The sequence below is a fragment of the Rana temporaria genome, chromosome 4, assembly GCF_905171775.1.
Source record: "Rana temporaria chromosome 4, aRanTem1.1, whole genome shotgun sequence".
Taxonomy (NCBI): Eukaryota; Metazoa; Chordata; class Amphibia; order Anura; family Ranidae; genus Rana; species Rana temporaria.
In genome coordinates, this window is record NC_053492.1 from 386,402,755 (window position 1) to 386,422,524 (window position 19,770).

General features: G+C 43.7%; 1 long non-coding RNA gene across 1 annotated transcript in view; it reads left to right on the forward strand.

Annotated features, from left to right (window-relative positions):
* The window catches only part of LOC120937683, a 296,867-nt gene that overhangs the window by 123,474 nt on the left and 153,623 nt on the right, over positions 1 to 19,770 (forward strand). The window contains exon 3 of the long non-coding RNA XR_005748743.1: positions 15,578 to 15,809. This is a non-coding gene — a long non-coding RNA (uncharacterized LOC120937683). The remainder of the gene's footprint in view (positions 1 to 15,577; positions 15,810 to 19,770) is intronic.

Sequence of the window (19,770 nt, forward strand, 5' to 3'; positions counted from 1 at the left end):
CCCTACTTCTAAAAAAAATTGAAAAGATAAATAAATAAACGGGCTTTAAAATACACTTTAAACAATATGACAATATACTACTTATTTATTAATTAAAAGCAGGAATCATGTTGACGTGTATACAATGGATTAAAAAGTCTACACAAACCCCTGTTTAGAATGTCAGGTTTCTGTGATGTAAACATAATTAGACAAAGATAAATCATTTCAGAACGTTTTCCAACTTTTAATGTGACCTATAAACTGTACAACTCGGTTGAACAACAAACTGGAAATCTTTTAGGTGGGGGGGAAATATAACAAAAAAAATAAAATATATGTTGCATAAGTGTGCACACTTTTACACTAATACTTGGTTGAAGCACCTTTTGATTTTATTTCAGCACTCAGTCCTTTTTTGGTACGAGTCTATCACATGGCACATCTTGACCATATATTTGCCCACATCTTCTTGTGCAAAAACACTCCAATTACTGTCCGATTGGCGAGGGCTTCTCTTGTGCACAGCCCTCTTCAGATCACCCCACAGATTTTCAATCGGATTTAGGTCTGGGGAATGGCTGGGACATTCCAAAACTTTAATCTTCTTCTGGTGAAGCCATTACTTTGTTGATTTGGATGTATGCTTTGGGTCGTTGTCATGCTGACAGATGAAGTTCCTCTTCCTGTTCAGCTTTCTAGCAGAAGCCTGAAGGTTTTGCCAATGTTGACTGGTATTTGGAACCGTTCATAATTCCTCTACCCTGACTAAGGTCCCTGTTCCAGCTGAAGAACAACAGCCCCAAAGCATGATGATGCCACCACCATGCTTCACAGTGGATATGGTGGTTTTTTTGGTGATGTGCAGTGTTGTTTTTGCTGCAAACATATCTTTTGGAATTATGGCCAAAAAGTTCAATCTTGGTTTTATCAGACCAGAACACATTTTCCTACATGCTTTTGGGAGACTTCAGATGTGTTTTTGCAAAATTTAAAAGGCTTCCATCCAAAAAGGCTTCCATCCAAAAAGGCTTCCATCTTACCACTCTTCCACATAGCCCAGACATATGAAGAATACGGGAGATTGGTGTCACATGTACCACACAGCCAGTACTTGCCAGATATTCCTGCAGCTCATTTAATGTTGCTGTAGGCCTCTTGGCAGCATTTCTGATCAGTTTTCTTCTTGTCTTTTCATAAAATTTGGAGGGACGTTTAGTTCTTTCTAAAGTCACTGAGACACTGTGACATATTTTCTCCACTTGATAATGACTTCACTGTGTTCCATGGTATATCTAATGCCTTGGAAATTCTTTTGTACCCTTCTCCTGACTGATACATTTTAACAATGAGTTTCCTCTGATGCTTTGGAAGCTTTCTGCAGACCATGGCTTTTGCTGTAGGATGCAACCAAGAAAATGTCAGGAAAGACCTACTAGAACAGCTGAACTTTATTTGTGGTTGGTCAGAGGCACTTTAAATGATGGCAGGTGTGCACTTACTCCTATTTAACATGAGTTTGAATGTGATTTCTTAATTCTGAACACAGCTTATAAGAGGGTGTGCACATAAGCCTATTATGCAACCATATTTATTTTAGTTTTTTATCCCCCCTCACCCCTTTATAAAAGATATGTTTGTTTTTTTCAATTGAGTTGTATAGTTTATAGTCACATTAAAACTGGAGAAAGCTCTGAATGATTTGACTTTGTTTCATTTTTTTACATCACAGAAATTTGACATTTAAAATACTTTTTATATCCACTGTATATACTGTATATATAATTTTTTTTTTTAAACTTTTTATTATAGTTTGTATAAATCAGTCTCATGGTGGAAGTGTGTACGTAGAATAGAATAACTAAAATAGGGTGTGGAATACATTTGCTACTCAAGGGGAAAACAGATTGCATATTTCCACTCAATTTTGATATGTGTGAGCAGAATTTGTTTCAGGACCTTACACTTGGTACTTGGTATAGAAAATGTAGATAAAAAGACATGTAGTATGCCAATATTTTCATTTTGTTTCTGCAAATAAAACCTCTGTGAATCCATAAATTGTTAGTGTAATTTTTTCTTTTTTTGTTACTGGCTAGCTAGTAGGAGGGGCCAGATTCACATACATCGGCGCATATATAGACCGGCGTACCGCATCTCATTTCCGTTACGCCGCTCAACTTAGAGACGCAAGTACCGTATCCACAGAGTATTTGCGTCCAAATATGCGTCAGCCTAACGTAAATTACGAGGCGTAAGGCGGGGTAATTGAAAGTGGGAAGGAAGTGGGCGTGCTCCAATGAAATGAGCCATGACCCCATGCAAATGAAGGGCCGGCCGGACTGCGCATGGCGCGCATGACGCTGACTATGTTTCTGCACCTCACTGCGCATGCTCAGAACTCGGCCCGACGCAATCAGTGAGATAGAACTAGGCCCGGCGTACTTAGTGAGATACGCCCAGTGCATAAATAGGCCCAGACATACGCCTTCCCTTCAATTGCAAAAGTACATCCATGTGTTTCCCTTCCTGAAGCAAGGTGCTTTTGTTCTGTTGTCTGTTGGTGTTTGTTGGTTTGTGTCGGAGTGTTATTGGAAAGTCTTATTGGAGAGTGTTATTGGAGATTGTATTTGCTGTCTGTTTTTGCTGTCTGTTTTTGCTGTCTGTTTTTGGTGATTGTTTGTTGCAGAGATGGCAACAAAGAAGAGGAAGTTGAACTTCTCTCTGCGGGAGAAGGAGATTATTACCAGGGCCATTACCCTACATGGGCGGTTTTTGCATGGCCCTGAGAGTCGGGACACCACCCCGGCCAGGAGGAAGCAGATCCTGCAGGACATCAGACAATGTCAATGCATTGGGGGGTGAGACCGGAGCCTCACTGGGATCCAAAAAAGATAAATGACTGCGCGTGGTCCGTGGAAGCTGGCCAAGATACAGCACATGCCAGGGGCACTGAGGGGGACCACCTTGCAATATTAGGCTGACTGCTGAGGAGCGTGCGGTGGCCCAGTGCTTCCACAGGCAGCAAGTGGAGGGCCTGCCTGGCTTTGACTCCGAGGAGGCCGTGAGGACAGGTAAGTTTTTTTTTTCTTTTCTATCTGGCGAGTAGCATGTGTGGGGGGGGGGAAGGGAATATGTGACAAGTGTGTGTATCCTCCAACCTGTGATGTTTTGTGTCATCCACAGATGTGCAGGAGGGTGCTGGGCCATCTGGCCAGTCTGCACCATCCCCCGGACATCAGTCTGAGGAAGACACCCAGGCAAGCCGGAGTCCTCAGGGGAGGGGAGTGGCCACAGCTCACCTCATGAGAGGAGGAGGTTGAGGGGGAGGAGGTCACCAGTGCCAATGAGGTACTTCTCCATTTGAGGAGGCTCCCCCTGTGGCTGGCAGCAGTCAGGCCTCCATCAGGGCTAGCCCCTCCCACTCCTCCCCCAACAGGGCTTCCCCCCAGGGGTCTCTCCTACTCCCAGGCCACAAGCCTCATCTGGAGGCAGGAAGGCACCCACAAGACCAGGGGGGTGGCAGACTTCTGCCTGCAAATCTGCGGAGGGACCAGGCCCTTCAGACCCGCCATCTGGGTCAGGTCACCCAGACTTTGGCCCGGATGGAGGAGAGCCTGGCCTCCATCAAAGATCAGTGATGGACATGAGCTGTAACTCCTGGCATAAACTGCTTTAATGAAATGCAGACCGCCACAGCAGGCGTGGGTCAGGAGGTGTGTGCCCTGACCCAGGCAGTCCAGGCCAATACGGCAGCCCTCAATGTGGGCCTCAACAGAATTGCCGTGGCCTTGGAGGACAGGCCGGCAGGTGGGCAGAGACCAGGGGATGCTCCTCCTTCCCTTGATCCCCCCCCCATGAGTCTCCCCTGAGGGGCCGGGGTGGCCGTGGCCGGCCCAGGTGTGGGTCACGCCAACAACGTTAATTTTTGTGTTTTTTGTTTTCAGTGTTTTTTTTTTTTTTTTTTTTTTCTGTGATTATGATTTGTTTTATGTTTGTGAATGATGTATAATTGTGGGGTGACATTCTGCCGGAAAAGGGGTGTCACCCTCATTTGGGTGGAGAAGGGTTCCCCAGGACCAGGGAGAAGTGATCCCAGGTCCGTGTGAATGGTGTATGAATGTACAGTGACATAATTGGAGCCTTGGCGTGGCGTGGCGTTGCTGCTCCCTAGTACTGCGGTGTACTTTGGTCTAATCCAATTTGATGTGGATGTGGGGTGTGTGTGCTAGGGACCACAGTGGTGTGCATGCGTGCATTCTACTTGTGCCATGATTAATGTGTGGCTTTAATGTGCAAAGATGCCTTCTGTGAGGCGTCTCCTGACTGCTGCTCCCTCAGAAGATGGGGTACCCTCGGTCAGGGGGGGATTGTGTGGTTCGGGGGTCAGGTCATCACGTAGCTCAATCTCCAGGCCCCTTCTCACGGCCAAGTTGTGCAGCATGCAACATGCACCGATGATCTGGCACACGAAGTTTGGGGAATACAACAGGGTACCCCCAGACTTATCCAGGCATCGGAAACGGGACTTCAGGAGGCCAAAGGTGCGTTCCACCACTCCACGGGTACGTGCGTGTGCTTCATTGTATCTTTCCTCTCCTGGGGTTTGGGGGTTCCGGAATGGAGTCATGAGATGGGGTCCAAGTGCATATGCAGAGTCACCTGGAAAGGAAAAGACAGGAGGATGTTAGTCATGCATGTGCCCCTTGTGATGTCTGCATCATGGGGGGGACAGTCATGCCTGACACCCATGTCACTCACCAACCAGCCAGCTGTCCCCGTACACGTTCTGTTCAAATTCCATTGGGATGGGGCTTTGACGGTATATGTAGCTGTCATGGCTGGATCCTGGGTGTTTGGCTCGGACGTGCCATATGAGGCAATGGGCATCGACTATCACCTGTACATTGATGGAATGCCAATGCTTCCGATTGCGGTATATGTGCTCTGTCTCACGGGGGGGCTGTAGTGCCACATGTGTGCAATCAATGGCCCCCACGGTGCGTGGGAATTCTGCAATTCTGTAGAAATCACGCATTGCCTTCATCCGCAGGTCCTCCTGGGTGGGTTTGATGATTTGGTTGGCCATGCGTCTGAGGATTGCGGGGATAACCTGGTGCACACATCTGCTCATGGAGGATTGTGACATCCCAGCCACAACTTCACTTGTACGCTGAAAAGAGCCACTGGCGAGGAAATGGAGTGTTGCCAGTACTTGACCAGTGGCTGCACTGCATGTGAGCGGTGTGTTGGGCTGGTGATGTCATCTTTCAGGGTTGTGGTTAATTCCATGATGGCATCAGGGCTGAATCTGAAGATGCGAACCACCTCAGAATCAGCCATGCCAAAGACGTCTATGCGCGTCGGTATATCCTTCCCGTGCCCTCCTCCTCCGTTCCCTCCTCCTTCTGCGTGCATCTAAAGCCACTAGTATAGCTATGACCATGGATGCCCCTGGCATGTTGGCATACAGATTGTTGTCCTGCAAGTGTAGCTGCTCAGCTTGTCCCTAACGGTGTTGCTTTAGCTGACCTGCACACGTCTGGTGCAAAGTTAAAGCTGCTTTTATGAGGGGTAACTTTAGACCGGACGTACAGCTGATGCGCACAGGCGTAGCCTGCGCCGCACAAACGTACTTTTGGATCGCCGTATCTCCCTCATTTGCATATTTGACTAGCAAAACAATGGTGCGTCTAGCGTATTTTTGCGCCCCACGATGCGCCGGTGTAATCTTTTTACGTCGGTCGGAAAAAGCTGGTTTTCAGGCGTATCTGGTTTTGGGGATACGGCGCATAGATACGACGGCGCATATTTACACTTACGCTGCGCATCTCGAGATACGCCGGCGTAAGTGCTTTGTGAATCTGGCCCTCAGTGTTTTATATGTCTGTGCAAAATAATGGGTGGCAACGTTTTGAGCCTTTAAATGAGAAGTATAGCCAGAGCTATTTTGGCTATACTTCTCCTGTAGGTCACAGGGGTGCAGTTCATTGTCCACTCCTGTAACCCATTTTCAGCTGGTCAGTGTGATAGTAGAACAAAATACAAGAGGAGTTGGCACCACTGGGACAGGAAAACATGGACAGTAATGACCTGACAGAACATCTAGTCTTTCTGTATTTTACTCGAAAGATGTTTTTTTAGATTCTGTATCCAAATAGAAAATGAGGCAAAATCTCTCTAATTGGGACCACAAATAAAGACTCCACAGAGGTTCTCCCTACCACACTATCCAAAAGACAGAAAGACAAAAAAAATGGTTTCTAAAGAGCTTGTAAATGTCCTAGACTGTCATTCTTACACAAAGCATGATTGCCCGAGCTGGAATATTTCCAGATGCTCTTCAAGTGATGAGGTGAATCATTTAGAGTAATGGCAAACATGTCAGTGCTGTTATGTGTTACCTTACAGAAGCCTGTGTTGGAGATGTGCCCAGTGTCAAAAAAAATGTAAACAGTGTTTTGCAACTAAGAAGAAATATTGTTAGGAATTAAAGCGTATCTATGGTGAAAATCTAAAATCCTATATTCATTTCCACATTTTATTTTAATTATTTCTTACCTACTCCTATTAGTCGGAACAATCTTGAAGTCTATAAACTTACTTTGAGTAGATCCCAACACATTTACTTCCCTGAATTCAGTGATATGTCCTCACTATGCCCTGTGTGTAGGCACTTCTGTGTCATACATTTAACATAGCCTGTCATCTGAAGGGCAGGTGCTGAGAGGGGGAGTTTCAGGAGGAGTAGTTATGAATCACTGTACATGAATCACTGCTTGCAGGTAGCAAGGTACCATGGGATATGTAGTCCTTCGAAACTGAAAGTAAACAGCAAAGTCCTGCGATTGGTCCCCGGAGCTGAAGAACGAGGAGAGCTGTGTGTAAACACAGCTTCCCCGTTCTTCACTGCGGCGCTGTCATTGATCGTGTGTTCCCTGATATAGGGAAACACGATCAATGATGTCACACGTCCAGCCCCGCCCCCCTACAGTTAGAAACACATATGAGGTCACACTTAACCCCTTCAGAGCCCCCTAGTAGTTAACTCCCAATCTGCAATTGTCATTTTCACAATAAACAATGCATTTTTATAGCATTTTTTGCTGTGAAAATGACAATTGTCCCAAAAATGTGTCAAAATTGTTCGATGTGTCCGCCATAATGTCGCGGTCATGAAAAAAATCGCCGCCATTTCTAGTAAAACATTTTTTTAAAATAAAAATGCAATAAAACTATCCCCTATTTTGTAGACACTATCAATTTTGCGCAAACAAATCGATAAACGCTTATTGCAATTTTTTTTACCAAAAATAGGTAGAAGAATACGTATCGGCCTAAACTGGGGACATTTTTTTTTATATATTTTTGGGGGATATTTATTATAGCAAAAAGAAAAAAATATTGCATTTTTTTCAAAATTGTCGCTCTATTTTTGTTTATAGCGCAAAAAATAAAAACCGCAGAGGTGATAAAATACCACCAAAAGAAAGCTCTATTTGTGGGAAAAAAATTACACCAATTTTGTTTGGGAGCCACGTTGCACGACGCAATTGTCAGTTAAAGCGACGCAGGGCCGAATCGCAAAAACTGGCTGGGTCCTTTACCTGTATTTTGGTCCGGGTCTTGTGGTTAAAAGGAGATTTTTCAAGTAAGCTTATATTTGATTGTGTTACATGTTGCATCATATAGAAGAAGATCTAATTCATCTTTGACTGGGTATACTCTGCATTATTTTTCAAAGGTGCTAACAAGTTTAACATCACTTACAGAAGTCACTTAAAGCGGGGGTTCACCCTATCGACAGGAAAAAAAATTTTTTTTTATCTTTTACCTTTAAATCAGGCACTGTAGCGCGAGCTACAGTATGCCTGTCCCGAATTTTTTCCCCCCATACTCACCTTGTAGTCGTCCATCGAAGATACCGGGGAATGGGCGTGCCTCTGGAGACGGAGGATGATTGACGGCCGGCTCTGGCGCGTCACGCTTCTCCGGAAATAGCCGAAATAGGCTTGGTCTTCACGACGCGTGCGCATAGCCTGTGCGCACGCGCCGTGAAGAGCCGAGACCTACTCCGGCTGTCTTCGGGGAGAGTGACGTGCCAGGGCCGGCCGTCAATCATCCTCCCTCTCCATAGGCACGCCCATTCCCCGCGGGAGCCGGAATCTACGATGGACGACTACGAGGTGAGTACGGGGTTAAAAAAATCGGGACAGGCATACTGTAGCTCGCGCTACAATGCCTGTCTCGATGGTAACATCATGGGATTGTGGGTGAACTACCGCTTTAAGGTAGCCTTATACACACAACCAATCACTGCACCAACCACAGTACTTGCGAGAATTGCTTATAGCAATTAGCTGTTCTGTCTCTAGGACAGAGAGCTCTAGAGAGCTAAACCTTGTTGCTCTATAAACTTCAAATACCATAAGCCAGGTGAAAATACAAATAGATAAAACAAACATCAATCAGTACAATACTGCATATAATAAAGAAACAATGCTCTATAACACAGAATGGGATAACAAAAGGTCACTAAAAGGTGATGGCGAGAGATCGGAGAAACAGCCTTATGCCGCGTACACACGACCGTTTTTCGAGTTGTAAAAAATGACATTTTTAATGGTCTAGAAAAAACTAAGTTTTTTTCAACCCGATCATTAAAACGGCCTTTCCTACACACGATCGTGAAAAATAAATGCTCTAGCAAAGTGCAGTGATGTACAACACGTACGATGGCACTATAAAGGGGAAGTTCCATTCGGATGGTGCCACCCTTGGGGCTGCTTTTACTGATTCGTGCTTTTCAGTCTGTTACAGCGTGATGAATGTGCTTACTCCATTACGAACGCTAGTTTTACCATAACGAGCACTCCCATCTCATAACTTGTTTCTGAGCATGCACGTTTTCTTCACATCGTTAAAGCCCACACACAACTTTTTTACGATATTAAAAACGACAAGGTTAAAAACTTTGTGAAAAATTAGAGCATGTTCGAAATTTTTAATGCCCATTTTTTACATCGTGAAAAATAACATGAGCTTAGCAAAAGCAGCCCCAATGGTTGTGCCAGTGTAATCGAACTTCCCCTGCCATTGTATGTGTTGTATGTCACCGCGTTTGAGAACAAGGAGATTTTGTCTTGACCGTGTGTACGCAAAGCAAGCTTGTCGAGTTCCTCGACAAGCCTATTAAGGAACTCGTCGAGGAAAACGATGTGTCTTTTCCGACGAGTTCCTCGGTCGTGTGTACGAGGCCTAACTGCTGACACTGTCACTTTTGCTGGACTGCTTGTCTGAATTTAAATGTGAAATTATATCTGAAATAAAAAAATAAACTATTCAGAGACATATCCTACTGTCTGTAAGTGGGTTCCGTGTTCTCATTTTTCTGTTTTTGATTTTGGCTGCACTTGGGCTTTAAAGTTGTTTTACGGAGCAGTATAATATCACAGATGATTTTCTGCCCCGCATTTACTGCAGTGTGGTGCAACTGATCTCAAACTAGCAGTGGTTTATTTTTCAGTCCCCTGAAAAAAATATCTTTGATCTGTTCATTTACTTCTTCTCCCTTCTGTAAGAAAGGAAATGCATATTTGCTGCACACAGATCACTCAAGCCAAGTGTGGCAGGTAGTCTATGAGCTTTACAAAGACACACACATCTTGCACTACTTGCAATGTGCTTATCTATAGGAGACATTAACCCATGGACAGTTATATTAATTTATTTTATTATTTAATCTACATATCATGGGTGTCAATGATGGTGCATTATGTAAATAAGAGAGCATATGCTCATACAACCAATTATTGGACCGATACCTTGCCCAAAAATGACCGGAAGGATTTACCCCCTTAATGACCAGGCCATTTTTAGCGATACGGCACTGCGTTGCTTTAACTGACAATTGCACGGTCATGCGATGCTGTACCCAAACAAAATGTATTTCCTTTTTTCCCACAAATAGAGCTTTATTTTGGTGGTATTGGATCACCTCTGCGCTTTTATTTTTTTGCGCTATAAACAAAAAAAGAGCGTCAATTTTGAAAAAAAAGCAATATTTTTTACTTTTTGCTATAATAAGTATCCCCCAAAAAATTATAAAAAACTAATTTCTTCCTAAGTTTAGGCCAATATGTATTCTTCTACATATTTTTGGTTAAAAAAAATCTCAATAAACATATAGTGATTGGTTTGCTATATTTGTTATAGTGTCTACAAAATAGGGGATAGATTTATGGCATTTTTAACTAGTAATGGCGGTGAGCAGCGATTTTTAGCAGGACTGCAACATTGCGACAGACAGATTGGACACTTTTTATACTTTTTTGGGACCAGTGACATTTAGACAGCGATCAGTGCTATAAAAATGGCACTGTCAGTAAAGGGGTTTACACTAAAATGTATTCCCTGGGAGGTGTTTCAAACTGGGGGGGGAGGATGTTCTGACTGGAGGTGGAGAGAGATCGCTGTTCCTGATTTCTAGGAACAGACAACTTCTCTCTACTCCCCTGACAGAATGGGGATATATTTGTTTACATTGACTGATCCCTGTTCTGGCTCTCTGAGGAGCGATCGTGGATGGCCGGTGGACATTGCGGACGCTGGTCACGCACATCTGCTCCAGTGCGCACGACCACTGTATCTATTACACAAACCAACGTACAGCTATGGCGATTCACGTAATAGAGCCAACCTGCCGCAGTGGCTGGTCGGCAAGTGGTTAAGTTGGAATAGGGGCAAGGCCACAGCTTTATTTAACTTTTCGAAACGTAAGAAATAACCAATGCTTTTCTCAGATATACAGTGAGCACACATAAACCATAAACTGACATAGTCTAAGAGACCTGCCCTTACAATCAGTGCCAGACAGGCATTAGACTGACCCCAGAATTTTGAGGGCATAGCCCATTACAACAACGTCAATTGCTGACAAGGTCAAAAACCGCCAATAAAGCTGTGACAAAACATCAGTGAGTGGGTGGGCAGGCAACTCTTCTGTCAGCTGAATCTCCTCAGGTCAGAGAGACCTGCCTCAGCATAACCCTTTTCTAGAGTTCAGGCTCTACCCCTAAACCTAGTGTATTTGTAGCCAGTCCTGAAAAAAGCACTTACGGTAACCTCCTTGATTTGGACCAACACCCGCTGTAATGCAGTGCTTCTATCAGTGAAGACTCTCTTTCCCTAAAGGGGTTCAAGTTCTCATGACTGCTGAGAAGCATATGCTCATACAACCAACAGACCAATACCGTGCCAAAAAATGACATGGAGGCTGATTAAATTGGAAAAGGGGCAAGGCCCCAGCTTTATTGAACTTTTCCAAACGTAGCAAATATAACCACTAACCACAGCCTGTCACAGGTATACTGTTAGCACACATAAACCATAAACTGACATAGTCTAATGCCGTGTACACACGGTCAGAATTTCCAATGGACTTTTTCTGTCTGAATTTCCGACTGACTTTAGATAGAGAGCAGGTTCTCAATTTTTTGGTCTGAAATGCCGACGGAGTTTTGCCCAGTCAAAAATCTGACCGTGTGTACGTGGCATGAGAGGCCTGTCTTTACCATCAGTGCTGAATCTCCTCAGGTCAGAGGGACGTGCCTCAGCATAACCTTTTTCTAGTGTTCAGGTTCAGACCCATCAACTTGTGTGCTTGTAGCCAATCCTGATAGAGCCACTTGCCTTGCGGTATCCCCGAGCGTGACTCGGGGTGGTTTTTTCATGCTGCGATTGGTATCCCCGAATCACGCTCGGGGTAGCTGTGCAGAGTGTGCAGCAGCGCGGCTTACCTTCGCAGCATCCACAGACAAGTTACTCACCTTGTCCCTGGATCCTGCGATGCATCCCCGCTGTGTGAGCGAGCGGGTCCTCGCTCGATTCACAGTGTCCCCGTGTGCCGCCGATCTCCGTTCCCTGCCACGTTACGACGCACGGGGGCGGAGAACGGCGCCAAATTCAAAAAAGTTAATAAACTCAATACACACAGTATACTGTAATCTTATAGATTACAGTACTGTATGTAAAAAATACACACACCCCCCCCCCCCCTTGTCCCTAGTGGTCTGCCCAGTGCCCTACATGTTCTTTTGTATAATAAAAACTATTATTTCTGCCTGAAAACTGTAGATTGTCCAAAAGTGTCCCTTTATGTCAAAAATGGTTTTAGAGCCGCTAGAAAACAGCGATAATAAATTATAATCACTTGCAGAATTGTGCGATTTGTGGGGAAATACATCATAAAAAAAATAAAAATAATGACAGCGACAATTCTGCAACTGAGCAATTTTCAGTGATTTTGATTTGATTACATTATTGAATAATTTTTATTATAATTATATTATTATTTGTTATAATTATTTATAATTATTTATTATATTATAATTTATAATTTTGTTTTAAAAAAAAAATCATACCCGGGATGCCTACACGACTCTTGTTTGGTCAGATTTAAGTGAGTTATTCCTAAAAATTACAGACCTACAGTATAAAACGCCAAATTTCCTTGCAAAATAATTGTACCGCTTTTGGTACGTAATTCCAGACAGAATCATACCGCCAGGGAGGTTAACCTCCTTGATCTGGTTTAACGCTCACTGTAGTGCAGTGCTTCCATCAGTCATGGCTCCCTTTCCATAAGGGGGTTTAAGGGGCCTTTATTATCCTATGGATCCCAGTTGATGGCCAGTATAATATTTTGGTGTGACGCTGGATCCTGAAATTATTTTGGGCTATCTGTGGGTCTTATTCCGTTCAACCTTGGCAATAAATTGCTAAACCTTTAAATTGAGACAAAATGTATGAAAGGGAAGTATACCAAATTTTTGGACGTGATGATTACCATTATAATTTGAGTCCTGTCCACAAAACATTTCAAAACTTTACTGAATCATGTGCATGGCAGTCCTGTGAAACATATGCTTCTGTGCTTTTGTAATAAAAAATAAAATACTTTCTAATGGCTTTTTATGGTTCTATCTGTCTTTTAAAAATGGAAATACATCTTGCATGTCAACAGTGTGAATTTGTAAATGACTCAAATTTTAAATCCATGCCCGGATTCTGTGGTTGCGCATTTTACGAGCAGAATGTATAGTAATTTAATGAAAATATTTAGGCTGTTTCATTTCTAGTTATTTGCTGGTCAATGGCTTCAATGGAAAAGATCTCCCTCAGATCTATTTCCGTGAGAAAATATTTTTTCAGAATGCATTTGGTAGGGGTCATAAATTCATTTTAGCATTTGGCCGTGGGAAGAAAATTGTTGATCTCAGTTGCTTAAGATAAGCGTATGATCACTGCTTGACATTGGAACTGGCGCTCAAAGCAAGACTGTTGCGTTTGTCATTGCAGTGCTATCAAAGGTAAGGTAACCCTGTGATCCTGTGATCTCTGTTCTTGTGTAACCACAATTGTCATTAAAGTCAGCAGAGATGTTTTTTTTAACACTGCATTATCTGCTATTCATTGCTATTACATATATCCTTATAGTAATCACCATTATTAGCCTTAGTTATGCAAATCAGTGTTTACATTATTGATTTGTGAAACAAATGTATTGCATGTTTTATATATGATTTATATTATCTACCTGTTCGGTGGGGCTATATATGTTTAAGCCCTATCTATCAGTCTACCTAGCTCACAACTTAAAGTGTATTTCCACTCCAGTGTATTTCAAATTGTGATAACAGTAATACCTACTTTGTGTGTTACATGTTTCAATTAAAATAACTTATGAAAAATTTAAAAATTGCTGCTTACCTTTTACTTGCTCCTTTCTGAAAACTTCTGATACTGAAGTTTTCCTCTGCAATGCAGATGGAGTTGGAGAGTTATTGTTTAACATAATTAATCCTGTCTGTACTGTGCTGGCAGGTCTCATTATCAGTTGAAAGTTAGATTTAAAGTAATTGTTAAATGTTGTTTAAAAAAACAAATAATAATAACAAACACGAGATACTTACCACCTCTGTGCAGTTGGTTTTGCACAGAGCAGCCTGGATACAAGACAGACAAGCAGCGCCAATCTAAGTGCAGTAATATTAGTAACACATTTATTTGAGTAGTATTGCACTCACTGAACATAGGATAAAAGCAGGCACATCTTTATGAGTATCAGATGGACATCATGGATCCAGATCGGTATCCAGGCAGCGCTGTCGGGTCTTGCTTGGCGGCGCCAGTGGTTTCTGGTGTCGCGGGCTAGACATAAGGGGAGCAGGAAGAAGCTGTCATACAGGAGGTCTTTGGGAGAGGAGGCTGTGACATGCGTGTGTTCAGAGCATGCGTGCTCCTTCATCAGGAAACACTGGTGCCGCCGAGCAAGACCCCACAGCGAAAAACAGCGTGGGGTCCCCCCCAGGTCCATACCAGGCCCTTCAGGTCTAGTATGGATTCGGAGAGGACCCCCATTCCAAAATGAAAAAAAAGCCCCCCCAAGACCCATACCAGACCCTTATCCGAGCATGCTGCATGCCAGGTCAGGAAAGGAAGGGAACGAGCGAGCAACCCCCTGAACCATACCAGGCTGCATGCCCTCAACATGGGGGGAGTGGGTGCTTGCCCCCATGTTGATGAGGACAAGGGCCTCTTCCAGACAATCCTAACCGGTGGTTGTCGGGTCTATGGGGTCTACATTGTACCCCTACCCATTCACCAAAAACTCAGTTCAATGCAATAAAAACACGTGACGGTTTTTGACAATTCCTTTATTAATAACTCTGTCTTCTCTAGCCGTCTCTTCCCGCCGCCTTCTCCTTCCCGCCATCTCCTCCTCGAGCTGTCTCTTCCCACTGTCTTCTACTTCACGCCGCACCTCCTTGAGCTGTGGCTTCCATTGTCTTCTCCTGTCCGCCGTCTCCTCTTCCCGTTTCTTCTTCTTCCTTCCGTCTCTCTCCCCTCCTCCTTCTCAAGCTGTCTCCTTCCCCTGTCTTCTTCTTCCCGCCGTCTCTTCCCACTGTCTCCTCTTCTAACTGTCTTTTCCCGCCGTCTTCTCCTCCAACCGCCACCATCTCTTCTCGCTGCTGGTTACCCGCTAAAAATATTTAAAAAGCTGCTCTTGTTCTGTTGATGTCTTCATCTGTTTTGTTGTCACCCGCTCTTTGCCGACTCTTATATAGCAAGGGGAACGTGGCCATCCGATGACATCACCTGGAGAGCCTGACCCCTTGCTCAGTGTCACAAGGGGAGATTAATTTACAGTACTAAAGAAATTTAGACTGTTCATTTAGTAAAATGAATGTTCACTTTGTAAAGTCAAGGGTCACCTAGCTTAGTAATTAAGGTGAAGCTGCGTTAATTGTGAATACTCAACAATGTGCAAAGGTGCACATGATTGGATAAATAAACTGAACACAATTTCACCTTATTCACTAAACTAACATCACTTTTTAAAGTGAACGTTAATTTTTATGGATGAACAGGCTCTACTCCTTTACTAAAAACATTTGGGGAGAGGAGCAGTAAGGCCCAACTCCAAGCAGCAAATAATTACCCTTGCAGAGACCCCCCTCTCCTCTCCCATTATGCTCATTTAGTCTAGGGCTAAAGGAATAGGCTGTAATACTTTCTTTATTTTTTGCTCTCACAGGATTCCTCCTAACTGCAAGACTGGTTCCCCAAAGCCACTTTCCTTCACTGCTCCTACAGTTGCAGGCTTTCCACATCATGTACAATGCAGGATCAAATTTGAGCTGATGACAAAAATTGTCGCTCTCACACGAGAAGAAAGGAACTTGGTCATGTTCTACTCCATACCCAGAAGTATTTGGATATACTCTTTTTTTCCGAGCTGAATTGAGCAGTGGGTGAGCAAAGAACAGGTATGTTTGTGCTGCTGGGAATGGGGCATTAAAGTTAATCTGTTGCCTTTCCTTGCACGGGCAACTCTCACGACATATACATGCACTATATTGTCAAAAGTATTGCGACGCCTGTCTTTATACGCACATGAACTTTAATGGCATCCCACTCTTAGAAGGGTTCAATTGGCCCATCCTTTGCAGCTATAACAGCTTCAACTCTCTGGAAGGCTGTCCACAAGGTTTAGGAGTGTGTCTATGGAGTATTTGACCATTCTTCCAGTAGCGCATTTGTGAGGTCAGGCACTGATGTTGGCCGAGAATGCCTGGAGACTGCAAGCCAGGCCTTCTCATCTAACATCAGTGCCTGACCTCACAAATGCGCTTCTGGAAGAATGGTCAAACATTCATATAGACACACTCCTAGCCTTGTGGACAGCCTTCCCCAAAAAGTTAAAGCTGTTAAAGCTGCAAAGGGTGGGCCAACTCAATATTGAACACTACAGACTAAGACTGGGATGCCATTAAAGTTCATGTGCGTGTAAAGGCAGGTGTCACAATACATTTGAAAATATAGGGCCAGATTCTCAAACGAGATACGACGGCGTATCTCCAGATACGCCGTCGTATCTCTGAGTTGCGCGGTCGTATCTATGCGCCTGATTCTTAGAATCAGTTACGCATAGATTTCCCGTAGATCCGACTGGCGTAACTGTGTTACACCGTTGTATCGTAACTGCATATTTACGCTGGCTGCTAGGTGGAGCTTCCGTCGAATTCCGCATCGAGTATGCAAATGAGCTAGATACGCAAATTCACGAACGTACGCCCGTCCGACGCAGTAAAGTTACGCTGTTTACGTTAGGCTTTTCCCGGCGTATAGTTACCCATGCTATATGGTGGCGTAAGTGTGGCGTACCAATGTTAAGTATGGCCGTCGTTCCCGCATCAAAATTTGAAAAAGTTACGTCGTTTGCGTAAGTCGTCCGTGAATGGGGCTGGACGTCATTTACGTTCACGTCGAAACCAATGACGTCCTTGCGGCGTACTTTGGAGCAATGCACACTGGGACATTCCACGGACGGCACATGCGCCGTTCGGGAAAAAACGGCAATCACGTTGGGTCACAGAAGATTTACATAAAACACGCCCCCCTGATCCAAATTTGAATTAGGCGGGCTTACGCCGGCCGATTTACGCTACGCCGCCGCAACTTACGGAGCAAGTGCTTTGAGAATACAGCACTTGCCCGTCTAAGTTGCAGAGGCGTAACGTAAATCATATACGTTACGCCCGCACAAAGTTACGCGATCGTACGAGAATCTGGCCCACAGTGTATATCTTTAACAGATTAGTCTGCTTTTGAGAAATTATGTTCCACATACAGCATGTGCTCTATTTATCTTTTTTTGTGTTCTGTTATTGCACATCTGTGCTGATTCATTATTTTTGTGTCTGTAATGTTTGTAATGTCTGTCCTGTTTTCACAAATGTAACACTCATGGCTCATTTATTACAGAGAATGAGATATATTAAAAGTGCAGCTGTAGAAATCTGTAATAATAAAAAGTCCCTGTTTTATGTGTGACACTTTCTGATAGAATAACGTGACTCCACAATATTTAGCAGTATTGCAAATATAATTTGTAAACTGTTTTTGAATCGATTGCAGCTTTTATGTAAAACTGATCTCTGAGAAACTTAAAAAAATACCTACGAATAATAAAGCGAAACCGTGGTGTCTGCATTTTAACCAAGCCATCTGTTATAGTTATCCAGGATAGCAGTTAAATTAACAGTTGAAACACATATAAAGTGGCTTTTTAACTTGCAAAAGTTTTTGTAATTATATGAAGCCAGTTTTACGGTCCAGGTACTCCTCTTGAGGGTAGAGGGGATCCTCAACCTCTACTTCAGTAAGGGATTTTCGGACAAAAAAAAGTAAGGCAAAATCTCTACAATGGGGTCAGAGACCACAATAAAAAACTTGTTACAAAAATAAAAGTTTTGGCTGTAATTTGGCTTTTATTCATATTTCTTTATCATCCATTGAGGGACATATGAATTATTAAACATTTGAGTTATACTGCCATGTACAGATCAGGACGCTGGCAATCAGAAAAAAAAAACATAAGCCAGCCTCTGTATATGCCCTTCTCTACCCATCATGCATGAATGTTTTGCATATAGGAGAAGGCTGGATATCTTTTTTCAGCTCTGCTGAAAAGGAGCCTGTCTATGTGTTTGCTGGCCTTTTTTTTTGTGATTTTTTCCTTTAATTACTTCAATAAAAATCCCTTACACACTGCTGATACATTTTTTTTCTCAGTGACTTCATTAAAGGTTTCTACACTTCTACTTGACCTTGTTTTCACATAACAGCTATCCGGAGCAGCATATCATTAGCCTGGAAAATTGTGGGGCTAGCCTAAAATGTGACCTTCAGACACTGACATTTGCATTCTGATGCTTCCCAGACCTTTGTGTACCATGTTAGTGCACTTTATGGGTCCAGAGCTGTGGCACAGCTTTTGCCTGCCATTTCAGCCTAGAAGAAGCACTATACCGTCACTGCCCCTGCTCCTAAAGTTCCACATGAATTATACGGTTTCATTGCTCACCTATATTAACATGGTCACCTCTGACCCCTGCAACCCTCAATAGTAACTTCTGCTTGGGCTTGCGAGTACACAAGACCTCATTATGGGTGTACTTTTTTTTGCAGTGCTGTGCAGTATGTCTTCACAAAGATCCACATAAGTCCCACTGCAGCAGATGACCTCAGTCCATACTTTTTTACTATTCTGAGCATTTACCTGGTTTCCCATTAAAGGGATCAACATCTGTAATCTAAAACCCAGAACACCTCTTATTATAGGGCTATATTCAATGCAAGCTTCTTCATCTGTTAGGTGGGGCCAAGGCATCCTTTCCATCCACAAAAAACTGTGTCCACTTTGGAATTTTGGCCTGTTTGTGCATAATTCTGCTTGTAGAGGCTCTAAGCATGCTCCGGCACCATTCTCAGCATAGTCTAGCTCTGACCCCTCTGGGTCTTCTACTCAAACCATGTCAGTACCTTTTCTGATTGAGATTCAGAGCCCTCATGTTTTAAGCTACCTACAGATGACCCAGATTTAAAAGGGGTTGTTTCTAATCTAATTGCTACAGTGCATGCTACCCTGCATTATAAGGCTCAGCCTGCCTGCTGCTTCAGCCTAGAATCTTGTAAAGCTCCTACAGCTGCAAAGTTCTTTCTGTTACACCCCCCAAAGCCCCCCCCCCCACACACATACACTGTTTTACTCATTGCTCTATGGGAACAAGGGGCAACATTTCCTTCTTGAGAGGGAGTTTATTGCTGGGTGTCCTCTTCCTACCATAGATGCTCCAGCTATCCACTTTAACAGGCATACTACCAAGTAGGTTAAACATGTGCTTCCTTTTTAAGATTTCACTAACATGCAGTCATATTTCCTACATAGTTCCTCCGTTTAAATGATCTGGCATGATTCTCCTGTCCTTAATTTGGGAAACTGTGTGATTTCAGTTTAATTCCTTCAAGAAGACTCTGGGCCATATTCTCCTAGATTTCCCGCTGGCGGCGCGTAAGCCATTTACACTCCGCCGCCCCAACCTACAGGAGCAAGTGCTGTATTCCCCAAACACTTACTCCGTAGTTTGGGGCGGCGGAGTGTAAATGGCCCGGCGTAGCCACGCGTATCTCCAAGGGGGTGGCTTCTATTTAAATTAAGCGCGCCCCCGATTCTAACGAACTGCGCATGCGCCGGGCTTAAAATAGCCCAGTGCGCATGCTCCAGTTCTCGGCGTAAAACGTCAATGACGCCGACGTGTGCGGCATTGACGTAAAGTCGTATTCAAGAACGACTTAGGGAAACGACGTAGCCGATGGAAAAACACGACGCGGACCCGACGCCATACTTAACATGGCCTACGTGGGACTTGCGTAAACTTAACCCTT